The 23,981-nt window shown below is 51.1% G+C and overlaps 1 protein-coding gene across 1 annotated transcript in view; it reads right to left on the bottom strand.

The window, feature by feature from the left end:
* Window positions 1-23,981, bottom strand: part of HS3ST3A1 (heparan sulfate-glucosamine 3-sulfotransferase 3A1) — a 36,128-nt gene that overhangs the window by 5,898 nt on the left and 6,249 nt on the right. The window lies entirely within an intron of this gene.

The raw sequence follows: 23,981 nt of genomic DNA, 5'->3' as shown, positions 1-23,981 counted from the left end.
CATGGTCCCCTTGAGAGTTCAGAGCCCTCCTGGGCCAGGATTTGTTAAACAGCCACAGGATTTGGTGGCTGGATACCCCGAGCTCCTTCACGTTAAGGCACACCAGGAAGGTGCAGGATGTCAGATCCCCACCCCCATCATTTGCTTACACACAAATCCATCCTGCCCCCCAGGCCCTCAGCAGTTTCCCTGCCCACAGCTGATCTTCCCACGGTCCCGTCCTTCCCAGGGGGAATGGGGGATGGATGGTGTTGGAATTCTGGAAACTTGGATTTGGGGATTTTAGTGTGTAGCAATACATGTGAGTTAAGATGGAGGAGTTTGGGTGTTGTCTGGGTCCTTCTTCTTCACCTTCTTCCTCCTTCTTCTTCACGGGTTTGGGTGGTTTTCTGTAAATGGCCCTGCATTGTGGGCCTTGGTCATTATTGGGTCAGAAATATAAATAATACAGGTGTCACCTCATTACTGGGTGATTAGCACCTGAATAACTTTAGAAAGAGTTAGAAGCAGCCTACCATTGCCATTTCCTACCTTGTTAGCTAAAACTGACAACTCGTGGGACTGTACTTTAAATAAGAATTATTAAACATCTAAGTCTGAACACGACCTACACTTCCCGTGTATCAATCCCAGCCTTAGCAGAGAGAAAAAAGAAGCCAAAACCACCACAAATGGTGGGGTTCACCACCATGGTCCAGCAGTTCTGATGGCAGCTGCAGCCCCCCCACACCCCGACCCTTGGCTCTGACCCTGTGATGGATTTCATAGCAGCAGACAGACCTGGTACTGCCTGGCCAAACTGCACTGGTATGGAAAACCCCATTTCTCTGAATTTTTCAGTTGAAACAGAGAGCAAAGAGCTTCCCCACACTGCAGGTTTGGCTGAAAGCTGTTGCTGCAGTGGGTGAAAGGCAGGTGACACCTTCAATGACCTTTCTGAAATGGGCTCTACGAGCCTGTGCCAAAGCATTTTCCCCAACAGTAGTGGGGAAAAATAAATACTTTTGAAGACTTTGGGGCAATTTTTGTGCTCAGCACGCCTGAGCCCCGACTCCTGGTGTGTGATGCCATTTGTGGCTGTGTTTTCTCCTCAAAGATCCTGGAATCATGGAGTGGTTTGGACTGGAAGGAGTGTGTGAGATGAACTGCTCCCTGCCCGCCCCACTGCGACCATCCCGCAGCAGCAGCAACATCTGGTTTGCAAACCTGTGCAATATGCCAGCAAAATTGAACTCATCTATCAAAAAAGCAACAATGGGAAGCCAACAGCAGCTAAAAACAGCAATAATAACCAAACCCCAGGCTGTTATGTTACAAAGGAGAGAGCAAGGAAGGGCCCTTCCTAAAGCAATTCCCTTTGCAAACATGTTACACAGAGCCTAAACAAAAACAGGGTCCCAGAGAAGTCAGACCTTTGCTGAGGGTTTCTGTCTGGGGGGAACTCCAAGAATTTGGGACATTCATGCTGGGGAATAAGCAAGCTGAGGAGTATGAAAGAGTTCTTCTGCATCCTGAAGGACATGAAGAGAATCACTGCTGACATTAAAAGTGGCATTTGCTGAGCAGGCACATAATTCTACAGTGGAATTTGCCATGATTTTTTTGCCAATTTACCTGATACTGCAAAAGGCAAACGTGTAAATGGTCTAGAAATAGACTGGCCAAATTCATGGTGGCTGAAATAAATGTGTGGCAATGAAGTGTCAGAGTCCCAGTGCCCCTCCAGCTGTGGGAAGCCCCAAAACCCGAGTGCCCTCAGCTTTGGGAGGTAACAGGAGATTACAATCCCCAGCTTTTACACATTTGTCTGTGGGTGCCTGATATCACCTGGAAGGAGGTATTGGAATGGACCTCTCTGCTCTGGAGCTGTGCACGTGGTTCTGTGGGGTTCTGCTCAGGGCAGTCTCACTTTTGACAATGGCATGGAGTGACAGATAGGACAAGGGGTGATGGCTTTAAGCTGAAAGAAGGCAGATTTAGATTGGATATTAGGAAGAAATTCCTCCCTGTGAGGGTGGGGAGGCCCTGGCACAGGGTGCCCAGAGCAGCTGTGGCTGCCCCTGGATCCCTGGAAGTGTCCAAGGCCAGGTTGGACAGGGCTTGGAGCAGCCTGGGACAGTGGAAGGTGTCCCTGCCATGGCAGGGGGTTGAAATGGGATGATCTTTAAGGACCCTTCTAACCCAAAGCAGTCTATGGTGATTTTATGAATCACCCTTTTCCCCCACGTGCACCAAGCCCACATTTCTCTGTCGTGGTGTTGTCCTGCAACTTCTGAGTCACCTGGCAGCACCTGAGCCCTTGGAAAGGTGAAGAAACCAAGTGGTACCCCCTTCCCCACTGCCTGCCGGCTCCATCTGATGCCTTCAGTTTTATCTTTCATGTATTTCAGACTCTGTGCTGCCCAGGGGTGCAGCTCTGAGCTCACAGTCAGGGTCACTCAGCTCTGCACACAGCAGGGACACAAAACAAATCCTTCTCCTGCTGCACACCAAGGACAACTTTCAGCCCAAAAGCACAAACAAGGGTGGGCTGGAGGGAGGAACAAGAAGGATGGGACCTCACAGCCTGACCGTGTTAGAACATCCAAGGACCCTCCCTGCTGTCATGGCATGGATGTGGTAACAAACACCTTAAAGCAAACTGCAAAGGGGAAATCTGCCCTCTGTTAGCTTTTCCCTGCTCAGCAGCTTTGCTGCAGCTTGATTTCAGGAAGGAGCCAGACACCGTGGGGACAGGCATGTGACAGAGCTGCCAGCCTGGGGGAAACACAGAACCTTCTCTATCATGGAACTACCAAACAGGGAGGACAGGGAAACTGAGGCACAGCCAGCACCGTGCCTTGAAACAACCTCACACCCCCAGAGGGGTGTGTGCTGCTCCCCAGGCCACTGCTGCCACCAGCAATTTGTCTTTTTCTTCCCCCATCATCTCTCTTTTTCTTCCAAATCATTTTAAGCAGTGACTCTGCAAGAGGAATTTATAAAAAAGCCCAAAACTTGCTCTGACAAGCACTCCCCTTCCCCCAGCTCCAGCCCACACTCCCAGAAGTACCATTACAGCATGTTCAGGGATGATTGAAAAGAAAGATGCTCTAGCAGGAGTGATAACTTGATGTAACCAGGAGCGTGCGTGGATATATAAATTCAAAAATGCTGCCTAAAGAGATTAATTCCTCCCTCCCATGAGGCCAGCTGCTAAGCCCAGGGGCTGTGCTGCCCCAGCAGCTCTCACAAGGCTCTGTGTTTGCTTTGATGAGCTGTGAGTGTACATGGGAGTCAGCTGAGCCTCCTGCTCTGCCTTCCTTTAGATCTCAGCTGAAATCGATACATGGAAAGATGCATTTCAGGAAACTGGAAAAAAAAATTTAAAAAGCCTCCAAGAAAAGCTGTGAGACTGAGGAAGCTGAGAGGAGAGGGGCAAAAGATCAGAGAGGTCTGCAAAGCAAAAGGAAAATCACTCATTGTGTTGTTGGATGTAAAATCAAATCCAACTGGCATTAATAGCAAAAAGACACCCTTGCCACTGATTTTAATGAGGATGGATTAAGCTGAGCTTGGAGCAAAATAAGAGGCAGGAATAGTCCTAGGAGAGGACAAGGAGCCCTGGGTCTGTCCTATCCTTACCCATCCTGCAGCAGAGGCATTCCCTCCGCATGAAGATAATGCTCAGGGAAATTTTGGTGTTATTGGAGGGATCTATGACACAACTGTCACCTCCCAGAGGATGCTGCACCCTCACAAAACAACCCAGGGGCCTGGGAATTTCCTTTGTCTCTGCTCTTCCATCCCCACGGGAGCACTGCAAACCATGCAGGATGAGTGTATCACCTGCTGAAATACTCGTGGTTCTCTCTTGGCTGTGGTCAGTGTCCAGCAGGACTCCTTCATTTCCATTGGCAGGGAATGATGCCTGGGTAGTTTGCTTCCACAGGATGTGCTGAGGTGGCTTTCCTGCCACTGTCCCTGTGCCCAGAGCAGTGAGGTCCCTCCCAGCACCCAGGTTTTTACCATCTCCAGTATTCCAGAGGAGTTGAAGTATGAAGAAAGCAGATTGGATATTGAGAAGAAATTCTTTACTATGAGATCCTGTCACGGGTCGCCCAGGGAAGGGTTCAAAGCCAGGCTGGGCAGGGCTTGGAGCAACCTGGGCTAGTGAAAGGTGTCCCTGCCCATGGCAGGGGGGCTTGGGGTGAGCTTTAGTGCCCCTTCCACCCCAAACCACTCTGGGGTTCTGGGAATGCGGTGCACTGAGCTGTGCCAGGACCAAAGGGACAGTTCTCAGAGCACATGGGACATGCTGACACCTTCAGGAACTCACCAAAGTACCCTAAACCCAGACCTGGTGGCAGGCAGCCACCTATGCCTGTGCCAGAGCCCAGGCTACAGGAACAGTCACTGCTTGGTGACTGCCCTGGTCACAGCCACCGCTGCTGGGGACAAGCACAGCACATCATTTATATGCCACCCTCCCAAAAACAGCTCTCTCCAAGAGACAGAGCCTCTCCTGCCCCCAGCCCCCAAATCTGCTCTCTGTGGCACACAGCAAACAGCCCTGGGAGCTCCAGGCTCATCCTTACAGCACACGCTGGCATTTATTTGAGCAAGTCTCAGTATTTATGTGTCTCATTACATCTGCAGCCAGCAGCAGCTGTTTCCACACTGTGTCTGTCAGGCAGCATCTCAGCAAAACTGCTTTCCTGCCCCTCCCTCCTCCTCTTCCAGTTAAGCTCCCTCTGAAGTTTAAGTCTGACTGAGATATGTGCAAAGCTCTACCTAAAAGGCAGCCCCCACGAGGTGTCCCTTTCTGGACACGAGGTGTCCTCTCTGGCCCACCCAAAGCCCCAGCACTGACCACAGGCAGCGGTGCCAGCCCCAAACCCAGCCCGTGCAGCAGGGCAGGCAGCCCTACCTATCCATCCACCCATGCTGTGCCCATCATCACACCCTGGCAGAGGTGTCCGTGTGTCCACCCTGGGGCTGTGTCCATCATCACACCCTGGCAGAGGTGTCCGTGTGTCCACCCCGGGGCTGTGTCCATCATCACACCCTGGCAGAGGTGTCCGTGTGTCCACCCTGGGGCTGTGTCCATCATCACACCCTGCCAGAGGTGTCCGTGTGTCCACCCCAGGGCTGTGTCCATCATCACACCCTGGCAGAGGTGTCTGTGTGTCCACCCAGGGCTGTGCCCATCATCACACCCTGGCAGAGGTGTCCGTGTGTCCACCCTGGGGCTGTGTCCTCAGCTGACCCTCCCAGCTGCACCCCAGGTGCCACAGGCACCTCCACTCCCTTCCCCATTGGGTTTGACCATCTCAGCAGTTAAGAAAAAAACACCTCAATGTAGGAGAAGGGAACACAGGTGACCTTGCCCCTGATAAATAACAGCTGTGTTAATTACCCAATTCACCCTTGCCCTTGATAAGTCACAAATATATCCAATAAAGATAAGTGTGATAAAAGGGAAGGGGTTAGCTGGTGAGAAGAGGATCATAAAAGAAGAACCTTGAGGAAGAGAGAATAAGAAGATAACGAAGAAGAAAAATTCTGAAGAGGAAAAAAAAATCACTACACTGAGGTCAGTCTGAGTCTGCAGTTAGAACCTGCAGACTCAGAGTCAGAGTCTAGCTGGGTAAAAGTTGCAGTCAGGGTCTGCACACTGGTACCTGCAGTCGGAGTTTAGCAGGAAATAACCAGCAGTCAGAGGCTGCAAGGGAAACTCGTAGTAAGAGTTTGCTGCAGGCAGAGTCAGTGAATAGTTACAGTCAAGGTAACTAAACGGTAAAGAAAAATAAACCAAGATCATTTTCATGCTGTAATAAGCAAGAAGTCAATGTCTTAACTCATTTCTACCCTCTAACAAGAGGGCTGCTGTGACATTCCAGGAATCTCACTGCCTCCAAAATGGGCTGGGACACCAAGCACTGAAGGAGGTATCAGCTGGTATCACCCGTTCCCAAGGTCACAGTCAGGAAGCCTTGCCCCTGACTTTCCTTCCTGAGGAGCTGGGAAATCCATCTGAGGAATACCATAGAGAATGCAGCCTGTTTGCTGGTAAGTCCAGAGGTGAAGACCCTTCCTGGATCTCAGGGTGTGTCCTTGCTCAGGAGGAGCAGCACCAATCCTGGCTGAGGGCAGGGCAGCCAAGGCACACAGAGCCCAGCCAAGGTGACGGGGCAGGAAGCAGCAGTGTCCCCAAGATAAGGGGGTCACACACCCCCAGGAAACCCCATCACAGCAGCAGAGGGGGCCCTCATGTCAGCCCCCTTCCCTTTGTGCCAGCCCCCCTGGCTGCAGAGCCACGGGGCTGTGCAGGGAGGGGGAGCATCTGCACGCAAAGAGGGGGCTCTGCTCAGCAGCCCCGTGCCCCTGCTGTGCTTCCCGTGCTCAGCTCCTGCCCCACTGCCCTCCAGGGGATGAAGGTTGTGTGGATCAGAGCTGATTACAGCACGCAAACCCTCTGTCTAATTGCTCTGATTAATTATTGACGGGCTGAGCTGCTGCTTTGCGGGCAGCGGGGAGCACAATGCTCAGGCAGGTGCCCAGGGGCTCCTTGTGCTGAGAAGTGACCCCCACGTCCCAGCATCCTGTGACCAGGCCAGGAGAGGAGACTGTACAAAGAGGTTCCCAAAAATCCACTGAGGAGACTGCAAAGAGGCTCCCAAAAATCCACAGTGCCTGAAAGCACATCTGGAGACCACCAGTGCCTAAGTGCTATTGACAGGCAGAAACTCCCTGATGTCATTAGCCCTGCAAGCCATTGATTTTCTCTGCTGGAACAAGAAACTCATCGGAGCTGAGGCAATCACAGGTGGCACTACCACCTCCTCTGGGCTGTCCAGCTGGGGTTTGGGGAAGGGGAGTTTTGGAATGGTTTTCTTTCCAATGGCTAATTGCTGCTGAATCCCAGCCCTCTGCCCACCATGAAGAGCCCCAGGGCCTCAACATGTGTCCATCCTTTGTATGGGCATGGAGACACCACCAGGCATCTTCTGAAGGACCTTTCTGTCCAGGGTTCATCAGCAGTGCTTCTCCTTGGGCTGGCCATGAGCTCTTTAACCCAGCCCTAGAGCTGAGCCTCTCCCAGCACTCCCAGCAGTTCCAGTGAGTGGGGTAAGCCACACACTGGGAAGGACAAACTCCTCCTGTCCCCATCAGACCTGGACCCTGATCACCTCTGCTCTCTCCAGCACCATGTACCTCTCCCAGTTCAGCTGAGCCCCAGCTGTGGGCACAGCTCCACACACAAGGCTTGAGCTGTTTGCCCAATCCTTGCAGCACCAGCTGACCCTTACAAGGGAGAGAATCAGGCTCACAGTGATTTCATCATATTTCCAATGTAGTTCTCAAATGAAAAGCGATTCTTTATTATAACCTGCTGACTCCCCTCCTGTGTCATGTTATGCCAAAGGAGGATTTTCCAGCTGAGGCAATGGACATGTTCATTTTACATCCTTGCACCCTGCCCTTCTCCCTGTGCAAATCAAGAGCTCCTTTTGCCATCCCACCACGCACAAGGGTCATTCACTGCTGGGAGAGGACAGCAGGGGACATGGCTGGACACAAATCCCACGAACCCAGCACTCACCTAAAGCAGTTTTGCTGGGAAGTCTTTGCCTGTTTGTCCACTGCATGTCTGCACCAGGCAGAGCGAACTCCCAACCTCTTTCCATGACACAGAAGGATGCCAGGAGCCTCTGCCTTGACAGGGATCCGCACAGCCTTCAGCCTGCACCTCACCTTCCTCAATTACAATCTTAAACCATCCAGTTTTGGCACCTGCATTGCAATTTTTGCTCATTTTAAAGATGTGCCTGTGTGGACTGGGGTTTATGCCCTGCTAGGATGTGAACAGAGCAGGAGATGGCACATGTTCTGAAAAGAGTCAAGACTGAGGGATGAGAAAAAAATGGGTACAAATGGCCCAGCACCTCATATAAAAAAATCTCAATCTCATATAAAAAAATCTCCTGCCTAAGGGCATCCCTGAAGTCTTACACGGGTACATCCTCCCAGACACCCTCACAGGAGCTGCTGCTGCTCTTGGAGGGACCAGGGCTGCTCCTTCCCCCCCTACTCCTGGGGAACCCTCCTGATGGGCTCAGCCAGGACTGGAGGCTCTGTGACAGGGAGAATATGGGAAAACCTCCATCCCCAAGCCAACAACCACCTCACACCTCTCTCACTCAAGGATCTCACATTTCAGCCCTGACTAAGCAAATCATCTTAAGGAGGAAGGTTAAAGAACTGTTTGTTGTTGGAATTGTCTCCCTCTTTAGGATTCGTTTTTTGATAAATTAGCTCCAGCTTCATTACTTCATGATATATTTCCCTTGACATTTAATTATACTTACCCCAAACACATTAAGCCAATCAGTCTGAACAGCTTCTTATTAATATGCAAATTTCTCCTAGGAAAAGCCACGAATCTGTGAAAAATCTCTACAGGCTTCAGTTGGGCCCTTTTGGGATGTTGGGAAGTTCCCTGAGAAACCCTCCTGGCCCGAGGCAGGAATCCAGCCCCACAGACACTTCCTGGTGCCCGGGTTGGGAATGGGAAAAGAGATGCTAAAGCACCTTCTCAGGCATGGGAAAAGAGGATGCTAAAGCACCTTCTCAGGCATGGGAAAAGAGGATGCTAAAGCACCTTCTCAGGTCTGGAGCCATGATCGTGAGAGGTGTTGGCAGCTTATCCCCATGCCAGCTCCTTTCCATGGGAACCATTTGTCCTGTGTGCAAATCATCCTCCTCTGGGGCCACCAAGGGGAGGTTCGTGTGGGAGCTGCAGAATAATCCCTGAAACATCAGCTTTTAGCAAAACAAACAGGAAATCTGGTTCTCCTGGTGCCACGGGCAAACGGGACATGATTTGCATTAGGCAAATAAATCGAGCTACACAATTTACCATCTGCCCTGGAACAGATTTAAGTTTTGCTTTAAAGCATCACTTCCAGCCTCCCTCCACTCTCACATCCATCTGAACGCTGCAGGATTTTCTGCTGGGAAACCAGCTGGGAATTAATTCATTGAATCATTCCTACAGTTGGAGAGAAACATCAGTGCAGGTACCACAGCCCTGGTGGCCCTTGGCCTCACGGATGTGCTTCCTGTGGATTACACCAATGGACAAACCACAAAAGGGCTTCAAACCTCCCAGAGCCTCCAGTTCTCACCAGAAGTCTTTAGTCACCAAACCAAGATGATTTCCTGGGAGCTGCTGAGTGCCACATCATGGTCTTGAGGAAAAGTTATACATTTCATCTTATTTCAAGAGAAGTTTTCTTAAAAAACATCTAATTTTCTGTAATTTTTTTTTATTCCCGACAGTTAGGCATCTAAGATCAGAAATACATTGCAATCAGTGCACTATATAAATAGTCCAATTTTGGGAAACAGCTCTCATGAGCAATAAAGAAACCCAATTTACTATGCACTATAATAAAAATATCTCTTTTACCATATAAATCAAACCGAAGTGAACAGATGAAAAAAAAATAAACTCAACCCCCCTGGCTTCTGCCCACAGGCACAAGCAGACAGCCCTGGGGAAGGGCTCGCCTGCCCTGTACAAATATATACAAGAGCAAATCTGTTAAAAATTGCAGCCACCACTTTGTTTTCTAAAGGTCCCAGTTTATCCTTCGTCAGAAGAAGGAGGGCTGGGGAGAGGTCAGCCAGAAACACAATCCTTTCCTGTATAAACACCATGGGCTGTGCTGGTTTTAAGTGCATCATATGGTCTATATTTTATATGTGTATATATAGAGAGAGAGAGAAAGAGATTTTTCAAGCCAGTCAGAGACATAAAGTGATCTTATATCATCTAAAACCAACAATCAGACTTGGACTTCTGGCAGTTTTCCTTGCAGTCGTCCCTGCCACCCCCCTGCCCCTTCCTCCCAGCTGCTGGAGCACACTGCTGTCTGCCCCCATTATTTTTCACAAAGGCATATAAATCACTGTGGAAACTCTTATTATCTTATTTTCCCTCTGCTTCTCTCCTGTCTGTTTGGAGAAAAATTAATGCATTCGTCTCTGGAAAAATGTGCAGTCTCTATAATTCAGTTTTAAAACAAGCACAACTAGCAAATGGATAGACCTCCGTTAGGAGAGTCATTTTTCATGCTGGTAATTGAACCCTTCCCTTCGATTTTTCCTTTGGGTGTTAAAGACAACTGATGCCTTCCTGGAATTTGCTTACGTCTCAGAAAGGTGGAAAGACAAGACAGAGAGGAAAAGCAGAAGAGAGAAAGAAAAATGAGACAGGGAGAGGAGAGGAGAGGAGAGGAGAGGAGAGGAGAGGAGAGGAGAGGAGAGGAGAGGAGAGGAGAGGAGAGGAGAGGAGAGGAGAGGAGAGGAGAGGAGAGGAGAGGAGAGGAGAGGAGAGGAGAGGAGAGGAGAGGAGAGGAGAGGAGAGGAGAGGAGAGGAGAGGAGAGGAGAGGAGAGGAGAGGAGAGGAGAGGAGAGGAGAGGAGAGGAGAGGAGAGGAGAGGAGAGGAGAGGAGAGGAGAGGAGAGGAGAGGAGAGGAGAGGAGAGGAGAGGAGAGGAGAGGAGAGGAGAGGAGAGGAGAGGAGAGGAGAGGAGAGGAGAGGAGAGGAGAGGAGAGGAGAGGAGAGGAGAGAAGAGAAGAGAAGAGAAGAGAAGAGAAGAGAAGAGAAGAGAAGAGAAGAGAAGAGAAGAGAAGAGAAGAGAAGAGAAGAGAAGAGAAGAGAAGAGAAGAGAAGAGAAGAGAAGAGAAGAGAAGAGAAGAGAAGAGAAGAGAAGAGAAGAGAAGAGAAGAGAAGAGAAGAGAAGAGAAGAGAAGAGACCAAAGCACATCTTAGAGCCTTGGCTGTCTCTGTAGAGGGACCTGGGGGAGCCCCCAGACAAACATCCCAGAAGGGATTTTTCCAAAAGCTGAGCTTTGATTTGAACAACTTCTGACCACCTAGGCTGCTGAGGAAATCCATCCCCATCACAGGGACAGTTCAGTGTCCTGCAAACCCATGGATCACCATCCCCAAAGAACCCCAAACCCAGATGTGGCCTGGGGACACACACACTGCGTGGCTGATGCCAGAGGTTTCATCCTGATGCCTCTTTCTGCACACAGGGAAACCCAGGGACTCTCCACTGCTTCCCTCCCACTGCCAATGGCACATCTGCCCCCACCAGAAAATGGGAACCCAAACCATCAAAAAGTCCTCTAGAAAGACAAACCCCAAATCACAGCCAGCTTGAAAATAATCCCCATGCCTGGTGCTGGGGGATGCCTCTGCCTGCATCCTGATCACTTATCAGCCCTGGGGCTTGGTTCAGAAGAAGCCAGACAAAAGTGCAAAGTCAAAAGAGTGACACAAACACACAGAAGAAGTCAGGAACAATTCCAGAAAGGAATCCACAATCAAGTGAGTGCTCAGGCCAGCAAAAACCATTGTTCCTTTGTCTCTCACGACATTATCTCTGTCCCCTGGGAGACACATTATTGCCTGCAATACATAATGCAATTTGCTCATTTTCCTTGTCTGCCTCCTTTTCCCTTGGTGCAAGCACAGGCCATGCACACTGCAGTGTCTGTGCTCCTCTTGTGGAAGAAAAGGGTGGGAGAGGAGTTAGGGGGGGAACTGGAGCTGGAGAGGGATGGTGGTTCAGAAGCTGCAGACAACATAAAGGGAAATAAAATGTCTGGAAATTGGAAGGACACAGCAAAACCACTAAAGGGAGGTGATCTGTGAAAAAAAAAAAAGTCCTTCCATTCTTCTTCCCTCTGAAAAAATGCCACCAAATCTGAGACTGAAAATCAGTGAGTGCAGAGACTAAACTAGCTAAATTAAGGCAGCTGAAGGTGGAGGTAGGGAAATAATATTGGAAATTGGGAATGGATGCAGCAGGCTGGGACCCACTGGGCTGTACAGCCACACCTGGGGAGTTCTGGACACCCTTGTATCTCTGGAGATTATGAACTGGCTGCCAGGGTTTTGGGAGAAAGGAGATGGATTTTCTCCCTTATCTGCAGAGGTAAAAGGATCTGTCCACCAAGATGTTGGTGTGGAGTCCTAAACAGTTCAATAGAGATTATTACAAAGTTTTGGAAGTTCCTGTGGCATGCCCTGTACTCCTGGTGTGTGTACATCTGGATCTGTGAGTGCAGAGCTTTATGAAAGACCCTGACACCTCAGAGGATCTCACTGTTGAGAATAAAGGCTATTCCTTAAATTATGCTGAGAAGGCTTTTTGGTGTATCGCTATACATCTCCTGCTGCTGCATGGCAGAAAATCCTCCATCTGTATTACAATAAAGGGAGCCTGACCTCAGGCTATGATCTAAAATATGTAGAGCCACACAAGTTTACTCTTGCAGTGGTCCTTCATCCTTCCTGTGCCAATTCTTTGTCCTTTTGCTAAATGAAACTTTAATGGCTGGGAAAAGGCTCTGTGCTTTCATTCCCAGAGCAAAGCAGTCAAGTGCAAAGCAGGCAAAAGTGTCCAGAAAGCTGAAAAAAGATTCTTCATGGCCTAATTTGCAAGTTCTGGGCAAGGCAAGGCCAGTGCTGGGGAAGCTGCACAGAGGTGGGTGCTGGTCTCTCCAGCCCCACAGTCAAGGCAGGGAGTTGAGCCACTCCTCACAAGATCATGCAGCAAAAGCTCTTCCCTGTGCTCAGCAATTCCACCTTCTCCCAGGGAATGCATCACTGTCTAATCCAGTATCAGAGTCATCTGACACATTTCAGGAGGTTTTAGTTTGCAGCAGATCTGAATTTCATGGGTGAATGACACAGCAGCCAGCTCAGCTCTGGCTGCTCTGTGGGTTTGCACCACCCTCACCCTCCTGTCACAGGGAGGGGAGGTGGAGGCTGAGGTTTGGACATTGGTGTGACACTGAGGTTGTTCAGAGTGAATACAGCTCAATAATGGGAAAGGGGGAAAAAAAAAAAGAAAAAAGAAAGAAAGATGAAGTGTTCTCCAGAATATGGATGGATGGATGGAGGGAGGGAGGGAGGGAGGGAGGGATGGATGGATGGATGGATGGATGGATGGATGGATGGATGGATGGATGGATGGATGGATGGATGGATGGAAAAAAACCCCAGTTAGTGACCTCAGGCTCATAAGTCAACTTGAGTCATTTGGATCCAGGTCAATAAACTGCTCTTCCTCGCTCAGCACTGAATTAGAGTGGGCTGGAGGCTTCAGATCAGCTCCTGAAGATGACTCCCAGCCTCTCCTCCTGCAGGGCTGCCCTGCTTAGCAAGACCAACCCTCCTTCACCATTCATTTCTCAGCACACCCAAAGAGAAAACCCAGCCTGGGTGTGCTTCCTCTTCTGTCACCCTTCCCTGGGAACACTTAAGGAATCACAGGAAGAGGTGGCTAAGCCCAGGCTGACACTCTTTAGAGCAGCAGGGATTTTAAATCCCCCAGCCCACCACAACAGTCACCCAGCAGCCCAGGGAGGGAGGTGGGACCTCAGGGACCCCCGGCATGGTGTGAGCTCTCCATTCCAACACGGAGAGGTCTGGAAAAGGGTTCTGAGCCCAGCTCTTCTGCTCTTAAGCCACTTTGGAAAGCCCAGACAGGACCCCTGGAGATGAAGATTTTGAAGTGTGATCAAAGAGACTTGACACAGCAAGGAGGATTAATGTTCCTGCAAACGCACAGTGAAAGCTTCTTAGTTATTCCAGTGGGGTTTTTTACCAAAGGGGCCTAAGGGAGTTAGGCACTTAAAACTCACTCAGATCCTTTATTTAGTTTGCAAATCCTGCGCTGGAGCAGTGCAGCAGTGTGACCCCTGAAGCATTACTTTTCCAGCGTGTCTGCTTGAGTGAAAAGCTGAATTGATTCTGGCTGTACTGGTGGCCTCCTGCAGCTGCTCCTCCACATCCCAGGGAGCCAGTCTGCCTGGGGAAGCACTGCAGGGTACAAAGTAGCTGAAGAATTAAAATAAGACACCACACTGAAACCCTGTGGGCTGTGTGTTCAAGGAGACTGCTGGGAGCAGGTCCAGGTCTGTTCCTGATGCCTTGGGAAGGCTGACCTGGAACAGAGACTGGACAGAGCTAGAGAATAAAGCAGAGATTTATTGAAAGGTCTCCAGGATACACCTTGGGCAGGACAAGAGCCTGGCCAGGGCTACACCCAAGGTGGACCCAACATGGGCACAAAATGGACAAACGGTCCACATGAGGTCTCACACTTTGATAAGTTTTGGTCCATTTGCATCTTGGGGTTTAATTGTCCAATTCCAGCTCCAGGCTGGGAGGTCCCATCCTTCTTGTTCCTCCCTCCAGCCCACCCTTGTTTGTGCTTTTGGGCTGAAAGTTGTCCTTGGTGTGCAGTAGGAGAAGGATTTGTTTTGTGTCCCTGCTGTGAGCAGAGCTGAGTGACCCTGAGTGTGAGCTCAGAGCTGCACCCTGGGCAGCACAGAGTCTGAAACACATGGAAGATAAAACTTAAGGCATCAATCCCTTCCACAGGGGTTCGTGCTGGACATGAGGAGCTGGAGAATGATCTCCATCTGGGCAAGCAGCATCCCCAGCCCTTCCTGGTGGGTCTCACCACCATCTCTGAGAAAGCTGCAGGAATCACTTATTTCATGACTTTGGGTACTCTTCACTGCTCACATCTCCCTGCTATTTTTTTTCTCCATCAGCAGCTTTTACAGTCCAAACCTGTACAAAGAAGACACAGCGGGGGCTTTGTTCCCCAGCTGGTTACATACTCGTGATGTCCTAATCATTCCTACCACCACTTCTAATCCAAGTTGGGAAAAGCAGCATGAGGGAGCTGGAAATAAACACAGAAGCAACAAACAAAAAGCCTATTTTCAAACAAATATTCCTCATAATAATAATGACAATTATTCTCCTAAAAATAATAATAATGAGAAGTGCAGACCATGGTCTGGCTGCTGTCCAAGCCTTCCCACAGGGTCCCCTGGATTTCATTTCACCCACCTCATCACCACAAACTGGTCAGGAAGCCCCACCCGCCCACACAAAGGGGTTGTTGGGAGCCATGGCACACATGTGACCTGCTATTGTCCCTAATTTGATTAATGAAGCCATCACACTAACGGAGCCTCCTACACACCCCCAGCACCTTGTTACCCACCCACACCAGGAACTTCCCAGCAGAGCATTAATTCCCCAACACTCGCCTTTCTCAACTTTGTCAGGTAATTGTTTATGAAAAGATGAATGTATACAATAATACCGGGTGAAGGGAGCTGATGTATGTGGTGTTAATGAATGAAATAATCAGTTTGGTAACAACTGGCATGTGTATTTGTCAAAAGGGAGCCAGCAGGACATTAGCATTCTGCAGCCACCCAGCCTTTATCTCCTGGTCTTGTGTTTGACAACGGCCCCCAGATAGTCCATGAATAAAATACAGAGTAGTACCCAGACATAATTAAACTGCCAATGTGGATGTACCTAAATGAACTTGATATCTTAATGACACTAGATAGCAGGGGAATAATGAAGGCGGTGTGAAAGGGACGTGCATAATGAGCAGGGACACTGCGGCTCCTTGTTAGCACACCCAGCTCCCACCACCCACCCTGCAGCCCCAGCATCACCCATGGCACTGCTCAGGACACAGTGCCACCCCTCAGGGGACAAGGGCTGCTCCTGCAGTGCTCACAGGGCCGTGGTCACAAAGCTCAGGGCACGTGTGGCCCTCTCTCCTCCAGAAATCCCTGCCCCATCTCTCTGCATCCAGCGCTGCCACATCCGCTCCTCCAGAGAGCTCTGGCATGCTGCTGTGCAGTGCAGACGTGATTTTAGGAGCACTTAATGTGATTAAATTACCAGACATGCTGCTTTTTAATGGTTTTTGGTTGGGTTGTTTTGTTTTCTTCCAGCACGGAGATGGTTTTTGAGGAAAGCAGCTGCTCCTTGGGGATGGGCAGCTCAGAGGATGTCCTGAGATAACTCTGCAGCACCGAGCCACAACCCCTCATTCCCATCACATCCACAGATATTGAGCCAGACGTGTCCTCTCACAGCACCTATGGGTGCAATCCCTCCTCTAGAGGATGCTGGGCACCCCTGACAGTCATCTCAACCCTCCCTACAAAGCTAGTCCAGTGTGAGACAGGAATTTACACCTGAAAGGCAGGTTTGATCCCTCTCCTTGGGGGCAGCACCACACTGGGCTCCTACCCCACACTGCTCGAAAGGTAATTGTCACTTACTGCTCTAATGCTTCCAATTTTAGCAGCAAATGAGCAGTGCAGAGTAAGTATCAGTCTTATTAAAGAAGTAATAATGGGAAACTGGAGCACAAGCTACAGGGGGAGGAACACTCCTCCCCCAGTACACAGGATGCAGCCCTGCTGGTATTTGACAGCAGCAGAGGCCCTGCCTTCTGCTGACAGAATTGCAAGATATTTGAATACAATGAGCTCAGCATGTAGGAAAGCAACTGGTGCAATAGGCTCGGCTTGACTCTGTTGTGATGGAATTGATTGAAGGCTCAGAAATTGTCACAGAGCCAGTGTGGGAAATGTGACCTGGAAGAGGTCCTATCTCCCTCTATAAAGCAGGTTAGGAAAAATTGCTTCCATGCAAATGGAGAAACTACAGCAGGTTTGGGGGAAACCGTCTTAAATCCCTGGGAGTGTTCAAGGTGAGGCTGGATGGGGCTTGGAGCAACCTGGGCTGGAGGAAGGTGTCTGTGCCTACAGCAGGGGGCTGGGGATGAGCTGGGCTGTAATCACCAAGCCAGACCACTGGTGATTCTCTGATCCTGTGAAAGTCCAGCAGCCAGCACAGCCAGAAGCAGTGCTGAGAACACCCCACTGCAGGAAGAACAGCAAGTGTGATGCTGGGAATTGAGATGGGTTAAGGAACGTAGCTCCTGTTTGGGCCAGAAACAGGGAGAAGGTGGCACAGCCTGCCCAGGGAGGTGACAGGAGGAATTGAGCATATGCTCCCCACAACCCTGCCCTGAGCAATGACAGTCACCACTGCAAGGATGCAGCCAAAGAGCCCTGAGTTCCTGCCAGGTGAAACCCTCAACATTCTGCACTCAGCCCCTTCCCCCTACTGGATATTTGTCCCTGGCTGCCAATTCTTGAACCATTGCTTTTCTTCCTAGGAAGGACATCCCCGTGGTGCTCCCTCATGAGACAATAATGGGATTTCATTAGATTAAATAACTCCAATGAACCCCAGAGACCAACAGCACTTTAAACACAGAGCTTGGAGTTAGAATTACTGTTATTTAACATTGATTAGATTACAGGGTAAATCCAATTTCTCTCTATCCATACGCTGGCAGTGATTTGCCTAGTGGGAGATGGCATTCCTGGAAATCTCTGCTGAGGGAAGGGCCCGTGGCTGAGCCAGCAATGTCAGGGTGACCCATGGGCTTGTGCTCAAAAATCTTCTGCAGAGCAGGGCTCAGGGGATGTCCCCATTGTCCCAGCCCTTACTTCGCTCCACAGTCCAAAGATAGATCTGAATCTGGAATGGCTGAGGGAGCTGGGCTTGTCCAGCCTGGAGAAAAGGAGACTCAGAGGTGACCTTATCACTCTCTACAACCTCCTGTAGGTGGCTGTGCCAGGTGGGGTTGGTCTCTTTGTCCAGCAAGTGACAGAACGAGAGGACACAGCCTCAAGCTGCAATGTAGGTTGGATGTTAGGAAAAAGTTTTTCACATAAAGAATAATAAAGTATTGGAATGGCCTGCCCAGGGAGGTGGTGGAGTCACCATCCCTGGATGTGTTTAAAGAAAGCCTGGATGTGGCACTGGTGCCATGGTTTAATTGAGGTGTTGGGGCTGGGTTGGACTCGATGATCTTGGAGGTCTCTTCCAACCCAGTGATTCTGTGATTCTGTGACTCTGCCATGCTGGCTTATCATCCCCTCCAGCAGGAATACCACCAGGAAATAATTGGGCCTCTCTGAGCCATGGCCCTGCCTCAGCTGAGGCTGTTAATTGTGAGGAATACACCAAAACCATCACAGTTAATCACTCCCCAGAGCTCCCTCCTGACTCTTTTCCCCCGGAGCACCACAGCTTGTGGCTCCCAGCACGGGATGTGCCCAGAGCCCCTGGCACTGCCCACCACTGGAGCTGCCAGGGGAGGAGAGCAGGACAGTGCCCGGGTCTCTCCCTGCTCCTCACCTCCAGGATCCTGTTGGAATCGATTTTACAGCTCCGTGCTGGCAGTGGGCTGGAAAAGGTTGGTCAGGGCAGGAGTGAGATCATCTCAAGGTGCCACTCCTGCATCTGGAGGTGTGGGGAGTGCCCTGTCCCTGAGGACAGCAGGGGGATGGGGTGGCTCTCAGGGCACAGGGGATGGGGTGGCTCTCAGGGCACAGGGGATGGGGTGGATCTCTGCACAGGGGATGGCTCTCAGGGCACAGGGGATGGGGTGGATCTCTGCACAGGGGATGGGATGGCTCTCAGTGCACAGGGCACTTTCCTTCCCAGCCTGTGCCGTGTCCCAGCGCCTGGCTCTGGAGATCAGCCAGCACACAGCTCTCTCTGGACATCCTGGCTGGTGCATCTTTTGGAAGCTGAGGGGTCAAACAACTCCTAAATGCATCCCCCCAGTGCTTCCCTGACTGCAGGGATGGGAACACCAAGAACAGACACGCCCTGGGTTTGCTGTCACTCGGCCAGACAACTCCAGGGTAATTAGGCAGCCTGCAGCAGACGAAGCTGTAAACTCCAGTGTGCAGCCCCTCCAAAGGCACAGACCCCTCCAAAGGCACAGCCCCCTCCAAGGGCACAGCCCCCAGCTCGCTGACCCTGTGGGGATGGAGGTCCCCAGGGTGTGACAGGGGCCAGCACCCCCCGTGCAGGCAGGGCAGAGCTCAACCTGTCCACAGCAAACAAAGCAGCTCCAGCCCTGGGGCAGGCTGTGCCGCCCAGGGCTGACCCCAGCGGGGGCCCTGCCCATGGTCAAACTCAATTAACTGCTCTGAGCTGCATCTGGGTCAGGCTGGGGGCTCCTGCCCCTGTCTCGGCCTCTCTAACTGCTTGCATGTCCTGCTAAATCGTTCTCTGTCCCAGAGGATGAGCCGGTGCTGGGAGGAAGGGCACAGGGGCCGGGAGCAGGCAGAGCAGCATCACTTGTGACAAAGTGACTTGTGACAAAGGCAGCTCCAGGAGCCTGTGCTGGGCTGAGCAGGGATCACACCCTGGGCATGTAAAAACGAGATTTCAGCTCAGTGTGACTCCTGTGTCCAAGGCTGTGGCACCTTCTGTGTCTGCCTGTGGTCAGAGCAAATGCAGATCTGTCAGGAGGGACAGATCAGGGTGCTCAGGAAACCCAGTCCCAGCTCTCCCAGCTGCACCTTCAGCAATGAGCTCAGTGTTTTGTGAGTTCATCAGGCCTTGCTCACCACCAGCCAGCTGAGTGTGTCCCAAAGGCTCCTCTGGACATGACACTGAACATGCTGTCCAGTGCCCATGCTGGCCCCTGGAGCTCTCTTGCCAGAGGTGCCCAACAAAATCCCATCCCTGGTCCTTAGGAGGGTTCAGCTGAGCAGCTGGACAAGAAACATTTGGTGTTCTGTGGGACACACATTGACTCAGCCATTCACACCCACCCACAGACTGTTTTGGGGCTTTTTGTGCTTGCTCAGAATCCTCTGGCAGCCCTTAAACCCAGGCAGGTTTGCACGGGGCAGAGGAGTTGGGCTAATGACCTCCAGGCAGCACAAGAGCTGACAGGGAGCAGGGGTTTCATGGTCATTTCTACCCAAATTTGGGTCATTTCTACCCAAATTACCCAAATTACCCAGGCCATGGTGCCATGGAAATGGTCCCTTCTCTGCTACAACCACGTGATGCCAAACTGGAAAATTCATCCCTGCACACCAGCTGGATTTTTAACCAAACAACACCGACCATAACTCCCCTCCAGTAACAGTTATGGGCAGATGAGCCTCCCTGGGTCACCCCGTGTCCACAAGAGAATTCCTGTGCCAGCAGCAGGAGCAGACCCCTGGGTCCCTCCCAGATGAGTCTTGGCAACTCCCTCGGCTGCACTTTGTTCCTGGCCCATCAGGTTTAGCAGTACCTGATGCACTGTTCTTTGCCAAGCACTTCCAGGGTGCTTTTCAGACTCTTTTAGCTAAAAAACCTCCTGTGGCAGCCAATTTCACAGCTTAATCTCACACTGTTTGAGAAAAGTCTCTAATTCTGCTTCTTCCCAACCTGTTGCTGATGGTACAGATGGAGACACGAGGAGGGGAGGAGGGACAGCCACTGCCTCAGTAACCACCCCATGAAATCTCCTCCCAGAGGCTTCTGGAGCTGTGGAATGAACATGCACAAGCCAGGGCTCCCCCAGCCCTGCCCAGCTGTGCCAGCTGTCAACCCCAAAACCCTCAGATTTCTCCCCCTGATTGGGCTTCCCAAACAGCCCACGCTTCTCTGGCCCAGCTCTGCGTGTCACTGCCTGTGCTCTGCTTGCTGCAGGCAATGAGGTTTTCCTTTTGTGTTTTTTATCCCCCTTTAGAGGTGATGAAGGCTGCAACAACCTTTGCCACACAGGTACAAGGACGCTGAATACCAGGCAAACATTTACGGGCAAATATTCACATTCACACACAGAGTTCAGCAGTGCAGGGGGACGGGATTGTTGCGCAAAATTCGCTTCGTGCCTTGCTGAGACACGCAGCCTTTGCATGCAGAAAAACACAAAGTGTCTTTCAGGACAACCTGCTCAAAGCAGAGCACCCCGAGCCTGTGGTGGGGCTCTGCCAGCAGCTCCATGGCCAGGGAACAAAGGCAGCTGGAGCCAACTGAAGAGTTCATTTCTAGGGGCAGGGAGCAGAACTACCCGGGATGGAAGTTAGCCCAGACGTGGGGATTAGCACGCTCAACCCTGTGAGAGGCTTCAGGGGAACTCTTCCTGACGTTCAGCACTAGCAGCTGGTTGAGGAGCAGCTCAGAGGATGTGGCTGGTGTCAGGGGAAGGTCAGCACACACTGAACACCCATGGTCGATGCTTGTACCAGCCAAGCTCCCCTCTCACCTCACTCAGGGGAGATCAACACTGGCTGAAAATGTGCCAAGAGGTCCTACATGCTCAGTCCTACCCTGCCAGGGGCTCTGGGTGCTTTTCTGCCTCTTTCCCCATCGGCAGAGTGGAGCACCCTCTGTTCCAGCAGTGCTGCTGATGGCCATGGCACGGCACCAGCCACAGGGGATGGGATGAGCTGTGCCGTGGCTTTGCCAACATTTTCTGCCAGCAAGGTCTGGGGAAGTGAGAAACACCCCAGGCAAGGCACTGACCCAATGCCTGTGTCCCACAGGAGGGAGATGTCCCTCACCTGTGGCTCTGTCACACCACCCACACTCCTCCTGCCATCACCAGTTTTACCTGTGTGAATCACAGCAAGTTAATGGCACAATCCTAATTGCACCCACTAATTGCTTCCCCCATCCAGGCCTGGGGACCCTGCCGTGGGTGCAGGTCCCCCAGGAGCAGGGGAGAGCTGTGCCTTGCTGCACCTGGAGACCCAGGGACCTCCCAATAGCTTCTTGCTGAGGCCCAACACAAAACATGGCAAGGTACAACCTGGAGTCCAGCACTGCTGGAAACCAAAGGGATTTAAGGAGCAAGTTTCCAACTGAGGTAACAACTCTGGAGCCAAAGTGCAGCTGCAAAATGGGAAAAGCAACGTGTCCTGCTGGATACAGGGGCTTGAAGCACCCCAGCATTGTGGGGTCACTGATCTGCAGGGTATTTTGGGTGTCTCAGCTGAGGAGGAACCTCCTTGGCACAAATCTCTCCTGGGCATCCCATCTCCAGCCTTTCCTCTGTGCTGGAGGAGTCAAGGCACAGACTTTTCCAGGTGGGAAATCCAGATGTTCCCTCACTTGTTCTACTGAGCCAAAGCTTGGAATTTCTCCCCCTAACTGGGCTTCCCAAACAGCCCAGTTCAGACTGTGCAGAAGTGTTTAAATAATGCCAAAAGATGCTCTGTGATACAACACAACACCATGAAGTGAAATGGGAATGACAAAATGCAACACAGAGAGCAGAAAGCTGCAGCTATCAACACACAGGGCCACACATGGAAAAACACAGAAGGCAACACTATTGATCTGGGGATTTTCCATAAAAGGCTTCCCCAGACAGTTTGGTTTATGGGAAGGAGCCCTCTTCCAATGGGCAACAGGAGAACAAATCAGCCTGGATTTTTGCAATGTTTAACAAACAAAAAAGACCCCACTGGAGAGAGAAATAAATTTTTAAATCAATAAATAGCCAGCTTCCCATCACGATGTTGCACTTAAACCTGAACATCTCTCTCCAGGGGATGAGGTGAGAAGGGTGGCTGTGCAAAGAAATGACCCAACTGTGAATACCCCAGCTTGCAGCCACCAGCTGTGCTCAGGAACTGGAGTCAAGGGGTAGAGCTGGGCAGGGTCCCACTGAAGCTGCAGGAGTTTGGTGCAAGGAAGGGCTCCAGATGCCTGGAATTGCCCCAGTGGGATTTTCTGACTCGACACTTGGGCACAGCTGCTGGGCCATGGGGAAAACAACCACAGCAGCCTTCCAGAGCTCCCCTGGGGCAGCAGTGAGGAGTTCTCCTCTCTCTGCCACCAGAGACAGACCCAGCAGCCTGGGGGAGTTTGAGCAGGGATCTTCATATCCTGCAACAGATGGTGCTGCAAGAGAAAGAGCACACAGCGAGTCTCCTCACTTCCAGGAAGCAAGAAGGATGGTCTTGCCACGCACGAAGGGAACCGGCGATTTCTTTCTCTGGAAGATTTCCCCCTGCAGAATCACATTATTCAATGGAAGAAATGCCAGGAATAATTCACTTCCTTGAGCAACTCAATTTATACTCTCACTGTGGGCACCATCCTGCTCATGTAGCTCCTGGCACAGGGCTCAGGTTTGGAGCTGAATGTCTTTCACCCCAAACCATGAAAAAAAAGTGAATTTCCCGGGAGGGGGGTTATGCAGAAACACCAGCCACTGTCACAACCCCAGGGATGGCCCCAGACCTTGAATGAACACCCTCATTGCCCCTCTTGGGGCTTTGTAACAGGGTAAGACCCTGGTATCCAACCCAAATAACACAAACTTAACTGCAACCTAATTCACTTCCCTCCCATAATACCTGCATGTAATGAGAATTTGCAAAGATTTATGGCCACAACACCCGCCCCTGCTGCCCCTCTCCAGCATCTGCTGTTTCCCTGTGAAAGCAGTTTGGGTTACCTCAGAATTCTCCAGGGGAAAAAAGCATAATTAGCAGCTCAGGAGTTTCAATGCCTGCGTCACACGGGGGGGTTATTCCCAGGTTTTCTGATCGCTGGTTGTTTCCTCTGAACTCTTTGGGAATGCACCAGCTCCCTTCCCCCTCCCCAGACCTCACTGCTCCTATTATAAACTTCAAAAGGTCATGGTGAAATCCAAGCTGGGCTGTGGTAAAGGCATCCTGGTGGTGATGGTGTGGCCAGAGCAGGGCCCTGGAGCCCAGAGTCGATGGGATCCCTCCCAGGAGCCCCCCCGAAGGCAGCAGAGCCAAGGCAGCAGGACAGGCTCCCTGCACAGATGGAGACTCACAAAATCCAACCAGAGTGCTTAAAGCAGGTGAATCTGCTGCTTCCCTAAAGTTTATCCCAGTTTTTGCCATAAATGAGCTCTCACCCCAGGCAGCTGCAGCTTTGTGCTGCTCTCCACGAGAGCTGGCTCTGAGAATTTTACTGACAACATCTTGGACAGCCAAGGCCATATTTTCACTATTGCTCAGCACCAGCAGACAGGGCCAGGGGAGCTCTATTTCCACACATCTCAGGCTGAGGCAGAGCCACAAGGTGGGTGAGAAAGGTGCTGTTCTCTCCAGGATTGGGGTGTGGAGCAATAATGAAGAGGAGGATGGGATCTATGGACTCCTGAACCTCCCCAGTTTACCCCTGTGCAGACCACAGCCTCTGGAAAGAAGAGTCCAGTAAAGTCTTAAGTAATTATTTTGATGCTTTCTGATAGGAATGTGGTCGACTTCTCCCAACTCAGGAGC

Source organism: Prinia subflava, chromosome 12 (assembly GCF_021018805.1).
Source record: "Prinia subflava isolate CZ2003 ecotype Zambia chromosome 12, Cam_Psub_1.2, whole genome shotgun sequence".
In the NCBI taxonomy this organism is placed as follows: Eukaryota; Metazoa; Chordata; class Aves; order Passeriformes; family Cisticolidae; genus Prinia; species Prinia subflava.
This window is presented reverse-complemented; position numbering and strand designations above follow the sequence as displayed.